Source organism: Mycetomoellerius zeteki, unplaced genomic scaffold (genome assembly GCF_001594055.1).
Source record: "Mycetomoellerius zeteki isolate Tzet28-1 unplaced genomic scaffold, Tzet1.0 scaffold140, whole genome shotgun sequence".
Classification (NCBI taxonomy): Eukaryota; Metazoa; Arthropoda; class Insecta; order Hymenoptera; family Formicidae; genus Mycetomoellerius; species Mycetomoellerius zeteki.
Window position 1 is genome coordinate 485,422 of NW_017256341.1, and position 7,955 is coordinate 493,376.

Below are 7,955 nucleotides of genomic sequence, written 5' to 3' on the forward strand. Positions count from 1 at the left end.
GATAAATAAAAAACTGATTCAAATGTAAGTAAATTTTTAATAAATTTTTTATCTGTCTCAAAATTGAAATCATACTGCAATATATAATAAAAACAATTACATTTATTAATATAAAGCAAACATTACGTTCATAATTAAATTGTTCATAATTTCCTCATAAAATCTTAATTAAGAAATTTTTATTAGAAATATACACATACATATTTAAAAAATGAATAAACATGTATCATATCTTGGATGCAATATATTACAAAAATTTAGAAAATATATATCCCGCAATATTTCCATTCTTCCGGAAGTGCTTTTCTGTAGTGAACTCATTTTATAATGTACTCTCCCTCTTGTTAGCGTAATTCTTTTAATGTAGGTAATTTTATATAATTTGCGCGATTCATGTAGAGAATAAAAATATACTAACATTAATAAAAGCTTTCTAACTAAGTGATATGAGTTGATGCAGACAGACATTTTCATTTAAATATTCTCTTTGTATATCCGCTCTCTGAATCAACCCATTATATAAATTTTTACTGAAGTTAATCCGTACATACATTCATTAAAATATGTATAGAGGAGAGAAGAGAGAAAAAGAAAAGGGAAAGGGCGTGCTATCGCAATGAGCGTGAAAGTAAAAATTTAAACAATTTTTGGGAACTCTCAGTCGCGTTTTTGCACGTTAGATAATTTCGTAGTTCACAAATAATGAAGTACCTGTGCACTAATCAACGTTAATAATCAACGTTACATATTATTAGGTTTTATATTTATTTACATTTATTAAATGTACATTGTTATTAGCGTGCAACATTAAATAATAGAGTTTGTAATTACATGAAAAGATATCATAATAATCTCAAATAACGTTGCAAATATTAATGGAGGTCCGAATACACAATTTATAATTATAGTCATTATGCGCGCAGTATACATTTTTTTTTCCCTAAATAGTACATATTATATATTAAAAATTTACATGTATCTCTCGCATATATGTTTTATTCTCAGTCTATAAATTCTTTGAATTGATCTTTTCTCAATTAAAAAAATGATCTTACAATAATTAATCCCACAGAAGTTTAACTCGAGACGTAATTTTGAAGTTGTTTAATATTGAAAGGTAAATAGCGAAAAGACGTAGTATCCATTTAAGTTTTCATTGAGAAAAATCTACCGAGATATGCAGTCGTGAGATGAAAGCAGCGCGCGACGATAGTTCTCTCGTGGATACTTCCCTTGATTAAGTTACACAAAGCACCTGTCAGGCAAGTATCTCGGAAGTTCGCTTCACTCGACGTTCTCCTCAGGACGCGTTCCGACGCGGTGGAGATGTCCGAAATGCACGAGAGATTTAGCGAAAGCATTCCGCTGAGAATGAGAGAGGAATGGCGGATAGATGGGTGCGAGTGGATATCTCAAGATACTAATTTCGTGGTGCCTATACGCCTCATTTCCGGCGTCGCTAATTAGGCGTCACCACCGCTGCGTCGTGTTCCTCCCAGTCTCTCTTTCGTTTTGTCTTTCTCTCTCATCTTCTTCCTTGTGTATCCCAAGCGCAAGATAAGAGAGCAGCTCACAGAATCAGAGAGATGGAAAGGAAACGGTAAAACGTTCGCGCACGAGCGACCGCGACGTCTCGCTTCGACGTCGGCACGGCGGCGCCACGATAATTCTCCATCCTGACCCCGCTTCCTGGTGGAGATCGAGCCAAAAAGACATTCCAGCTCCGGCATGGAATCGGACGTTAAATATTGTTGCAGTCGGAAAAATCAGCGGACACCTGTCGTTTGCGACACGCGTGAGTGCGCGTGGTAACGTTTCGTCGCATAAATCGAGCATAGGCGAATCTCTTATCGCGAAAACACCAGGGTTGTCATAAATTTCTCGTCCTAAAATTCCATAAATTTTCCCTAATTCCCAGACAAAATTTCATGATTTCTCTAATGCTTTCAATAATATTTTAAATTTTTTGGATTTTCATCCTGATTTGGAAATCGTCGAATATTTTATTGAGAGATCAATTTAACATAGCAATGTAAATCACTATTAACGTTACCGACACCGTTTCCATTTAATTGTTAAGTTTGTAGTATTCCAAATTGCGTTAGTGTAATGTACGCATATTAAATTTCTTTAAAGCCAAGAATTTTACTTTTACAGAAAATTGTACAAAATTCCTTAATTTTTCCCAGACTTCTAATTTTGTGGCAACCCTATTATAGACACAATTATGCAAACAACAGTGTGTGTGGCATAACATTTCTCGACGATAAAGAGACGATTCGTCTACGCAATTTTTTCATCACTTTTTGTATGAGCACGAAGATCGGTCTCGTGCATGGAGATATATGCTATATTTTTGCAATATAACGAACCTCTCCACAGAAGAGAGAAGCCTCATTTAAACGGAAAACGTTATACTTTCAGAGATGTGCATTGCGTAATGGTTTCTCGTGCTTGACTGGCGAAAGAGTTCCCAGATGCATGGATAGAGGTTGTAAAGCCGAGATAACGAAGTCTGTTATTAAATAGACGTCAGGTGGCCATTGTTAATCTTTTGATCCTCCGTAACAGCTATTGTGGACTCCACACGAGGACCTTGTTATGAGCTTTTTTTCCTTTAGATATTACTTCCTCCTCGTAATACGGAAGCAGACGACAGCCGAAATATAATAACATTTCCTCTTGCAAGTTATTATATATCGCAAACGTCGCGCATTGCGGCCACGTATTCAAGATTTATTTTAAAATGACGCTTAAGTTTCACGATATCCAAGAAATAGTAACTACTCGAAGACATATACGACTTTAATAGCGTAGCCACATAAATTTCGAGCACGCTGTCGTAAATCTAACGTCTACAATGTGAATTTCTTCTTTTCTCTGCTCTAAACGCTAGAGTTTATAAAGCTTTGATCTTTTTTTTTTTGCTTTTCAAACAGTTCGGTAGATAAATCGCCGCAGATGATATTAAAAGCGTGTGAGGAATCGAAACATTTATTAATACATAAACAAGACAGTTTGCTGACGAATAGATGACTTTGATAGAATCTTCGCCGGTTCATGTGTTTGAAGCTCATATTTTACCACTTCCCCCCCTTGCGCTATCTTTCCGAGACTTTAAACGGCGCAGACGTAATGTCGGCGTGCTGTCTCGTAGAAGGTAAGAGCTCTATATTTATTTCTCCGATATGGTAATTATACGGACGGCAATTAGCGGCAGTGTCGGCCGTTAGAGTGCGAGACTCGGCGGAGAGCACCGTCTCGTGGAGAATAATGTATAACGAGGAGAACTCGTTATGTGGAAACAAGATGGACACAAAGATATTATTTATTACGCCCACGTTCTTCACATTAGGAAACAGTCTCGCGGTTTTGAGCGTTAAGCGCGCATTTTATTAGGGAAAATGTTTGTTAAAGTGTGCGAATTATATATACAGATAAGTTTACGCTGACAAGGTAGCATTTAACTGCCACAGAATTTCTGTAGAAGAACGTTCTCCTTTGTTATTGCGTTAAATTGCAGACATATAAAATATTGTAGGTATGTAAAATTTATATCGTAACATAATACAATTTCGGGCTTTTAAACATATTTGAAAATTTCTTATTGCAATGTGTGAGAAAAAAAAAATTCTAAATTTTAATATTTATTTAAATAGTATCAACTAAATACTTACTTAGAATATTTACTCAATAAAAAGAAATAATAGTTATGTCAAATTAAAGTTCTTGTATTAAATAAATATATTAAAATATGTAAAATATCTAGCTCAAGATTGCTAAGCAAAAATTAGTAATTAGAAAAGTCAACAAACACGTGCAACGCGTTTATTGGATTTTTAAAAATAAACTAGTTTATTACAATATGCATTAAGAATTAAACTGGTTTTTTTTATCTATTAATTAATATAACTTTAAGTAAGTATTAATTGATACCACTCAAACAAATGATTTATTAAAATTTAGTATATTTTTTTCAGTATACAACTTTTTGGGAATCTTTAGATAAATCTAAAAATATTTCGAAACTTATCTGCGTATAAGCATACAGCGCACTTGAGTAATTTGCATTAGGCCTGTTACACAATATAGCGAGAGGGTAACCACTAGGTGAAATATTGTCCCACAGATTACATGATTTCATATGATTTTATCTGATTACAAATAATTTTTTCCACTACATATGAAGTAATTTGATCAAATATATGATTTTATTTAATATTATACAATGGTTTCTCGTGGTTTTATATGTAATTATCGGATTATATAGAGATTTCATATAAATTTTATAATGATTTCGAGGACTCTGTCCCACGATTACATTAAGTGGTTACCCCCTCGCAATATAGTCGCAATTCGTAAGCTGTACGAAATTAACTAATCGTAATCGATTATTTTTGTCATATTCAACTGTGATTGGCCAATTTCTTACGGCTTACGAATTGCGAATCTATTGTGTAACAGGCTTTACGCCCGCGATTTCTACGTTTACGCGCAAATCCTGTCACAAGCGAAGCAGGATTACGCCAGAAACTTCTCCAGAGCGCATCAAAAATGATTATCGACAACGCCCTCGGGAACGTCTTTCGAACACCCGTAAATTCCTTCGAAAAACGATAGCAGCAGAACGAACTTTGTCATTCGAGACGTATGGAAAGTAAGTTTACACTTTATTGAAAAGTTTCGAGGGCTCTCAAGCGCGCGGAAACTTCTCGTCGAGACGCGAAAATGTTCAACTCGACGGTTCCTTCACCCTTCATTCATCGTCAATTGAGACATCCATCTATCCTTTGTCCCTCCTCTCCCAACCCCCTATTGTCCTCGACCTGTTTACGCGTTCTACTGAATCTGAAGATCGATCTCTTCTTCTACGTATCTATCTATCTATTTGTCACAGTCTCCGTAATGTGCCGGCACATCTCATTCTAGTACAGGTTGAGAAACGATACGGTCTAATAGACTATAAATTACAACGGCTTATGGGAATTACCCAATGAGTAATTCATGCAAATCTATGCGAATTCTCAATAAATGTATCTGATCTATATCTGGGTCGCATTACGACATATTAATTACTTTGCGATGTAAATTTTATATACTACATGCAATTTAATGCAACAATTAATTGAGAGCAACGTCCATCTGCAAAAATTCCGTAGCAATTAAACGTTATTCTCGCAATCCCTAATTAACTAGAAATACGTAATTATTTGTAATTTCTTCATTACGCTAATATTTACACTGCTATATACGCGATTATTTGCGTAATTAAGGTTTTATCGTGAAGAATATCACATGTTTACGATTGATCCAGTTTCGAGAGGCAATCGAAAATTAGGGAAATTTTTGTCGTTGATTAACATCGTCTCTGATACTTAAACGCATGAGATAGTGCGAAACAGTAATGTATATTAGATCGTTTAGGATGGGTAAGAGAACGAGGATCTGAGAACGCGACCTTAATTAACGATAATCAACGAACGTGACAATTACGAAATATTGCTCTCATGTACCTACGAACACTTCATCGGATCGGTTATGTCCATTGCGAGAATGCAATTCTCGCGTCGAAGGTGCGAACCGAGGTGCGAACGCTCTTTGCGCGAAATACGAAGCGTCTCTCCCCCGTTTGGTTCCGGGATAATCAATATCGCACATCCGGAATTAAATGGCGATTATGTCGGCGGGAAGGAAGATGACGATAGAGGATTTACTATTGTCACCGCGAAATACTCACATACATTGCACCTCTCTTCCTTATCCTCTTGCTTCTTAGCTTTCGCTACGTATTCGCTCGTGAATACTATCCCGTTACCAATAAGTCGCGGTAATAATCCGAAAAGCGGGAAGAAGGTACCAAGAATTACCATCGTGAAGTTAGCCTCCCAACATTAAAAAAAATAAAGTTTCTATAGCTCATTCGATTGCTCATCGTTTGCACGTGTATGCACATTTCGAATTTTCATTTGCACACTTTCAGTTTAAAAGTTATTCAAAAAACAAATTTGGGGGGACCAACTTCACACCCCCCAACTTCGAGCAAATTGGATCAAAAAGGTCTTAATCGAAAGATTTTCGTTTACATACCTTTAGTTAAAAAGTTATTAACAAAATAAATGTTGGGGGGGGGGGGCTAATTTTATACACAATGAGAAGTTGTAATAACTTTTTAACTAAAGGTGTGCAAACGAAAAATCGACTTGTTTCGGAATGTGCAAACGAAATCCTATCGATTGATGTCATTTTAAGCTCGATTCTCTTGAATTCGAACCCAAAATGCACTTTTTGTTGTATGAAATTAGCCCCCCCCAACACTCATTTATTAATAACTTTTTAATTAAAGGTCATTTTATTTAACTAAATCGACAACTGAAGTGTTAGTTGTGAGAGTCACATTTTTTTTGGCGCATACTGTAGTACTAAAAATCTATAGTGCACGTAACGTATATTGTAGATTTTCAGTGTTGTGTGCTGACGGTAAATTTGGAACACAGCCTAAAAAAAAACTGCGTAACATTTAGCAAGATAATAATAATCACAGTCATTGATTCTTCGATAATAAAGAATCTAAGGACGTTTCATTGCATTGTATGTTAATGTCATTGTTATTCGTTCAATTAATTTGCCATTCATAAGTCAGTAAGTAATAGCTTATTGTAGTGCCATTCTTGTAATCCTAGTATTATTAATTTTACAGCATTTTACATACGCACTGTTGTATGGGCGTAGCCAAGAAGAGTAGGAGAGGCTGTGGTCTTCTAAATTTTAAAGAACAAAAATAGTTATTGAAAAAAATTATACATTTACGAATTATACTTAATGAATATTCATAAGAAATTAATTGTAAAAAAGAAAAAAGAATTGGAGGTGAAAGTTATAGAAAGATTTTCTGAGAGAAGAGTTAGTGCTATAAATATAATGTTCTTTCGAAGAATCAGTTTATAATTTTAAGAGAAAAATTAAGTAAATAAGTATGCGATTTTGTGACTTACCTGCTAATAATTAATTAAAAATAATAAAACAAGTTCATATAACGAGAATAGATTTTATCGGTATTCAATTTATTCGGAATATCGGTAGTCAACTGGCAAGTAATATACGAACATGGCCATAAAAAGAAGAGTAAAAGAATTTCTTTGAATCTTCATTGCAATGTCTGGAGCGACGTGGCCGAATCGAAGCTGTAAAGTTTGATTGTATCGCTCTGTATCGCAACATCATGGAATGACGGTGATTATCGGAGGGTATCACGCGTCGTTACTGCTTATCGCGTGCGGCACGAACAGCGAACTTTCTTGCTCGGCGAGAAGCGGCCTCAGGCACCTATTTCGTTCTCCTTCTCGTTCCTTCTCTGTCGCACTGCCGCGAATCAATCGATGACAACCGGGAATACAAGAAGAGGGCGTGCCGAGGCCTATTTCGCGATCGCAGCAGCTTCGACTTTCGTGAGACACGAAGAATCGCGGAATCGCCGCTACAAGCCGCTACGTAAAGTGGGTGGAGATACGAGAGGTATCAGAAAACGCTAGCCGGAACGCGACGCGTGTAATCGAGCTTTCGAATCGCCTGTTGCAACGTTCGAATTGCAGCCTTTGCGCATTTTAAAAGAGATAAATGTGCTGTTAGCGTTTATCGCTGGCAAGTTATGTGTTCGCCAATTACGTTTGTAAGAGAATTGCTTCCGTAAGAAACTCCTCCCACATCAAACTACTGGAGTAAACATTTACGACGAAAACAATCTTGTTCATAAGATTACAGACAATAGAGTATAAATAGATGTTAAATTGTATTATGCTGTTTATCCATGCTTGATGAAGACGAGTTGTGAAATCCTCTCTAAATATACTAAATACACTTAAAAATTAATGTATATTTGACGATCTTTTAACGCAGGCACAAATAGCCTAAAGTTTAATATCAAATAAAATTAATTTTAAACAAAGAATTTCTTCCGA

At 35.7% G+C, this 7,955-nt stretch overlaps 1 protein-coding gene across 1 annotated transcript in view; it reads right to left on the reverse strand.

Annotated features, from left to right (window-relative positions):
- The window catches only part of mthl1 (adhesion G-protein coupled receptor methuselah-like 1), a 161,661-nt gene that overhangs the window by 23,953 nt on the left and 129,753 nt on the right, over positions 1 to 7,955 (reverse strand). The gene's annotated exons all lie outside the window — the stretch shown is intronic.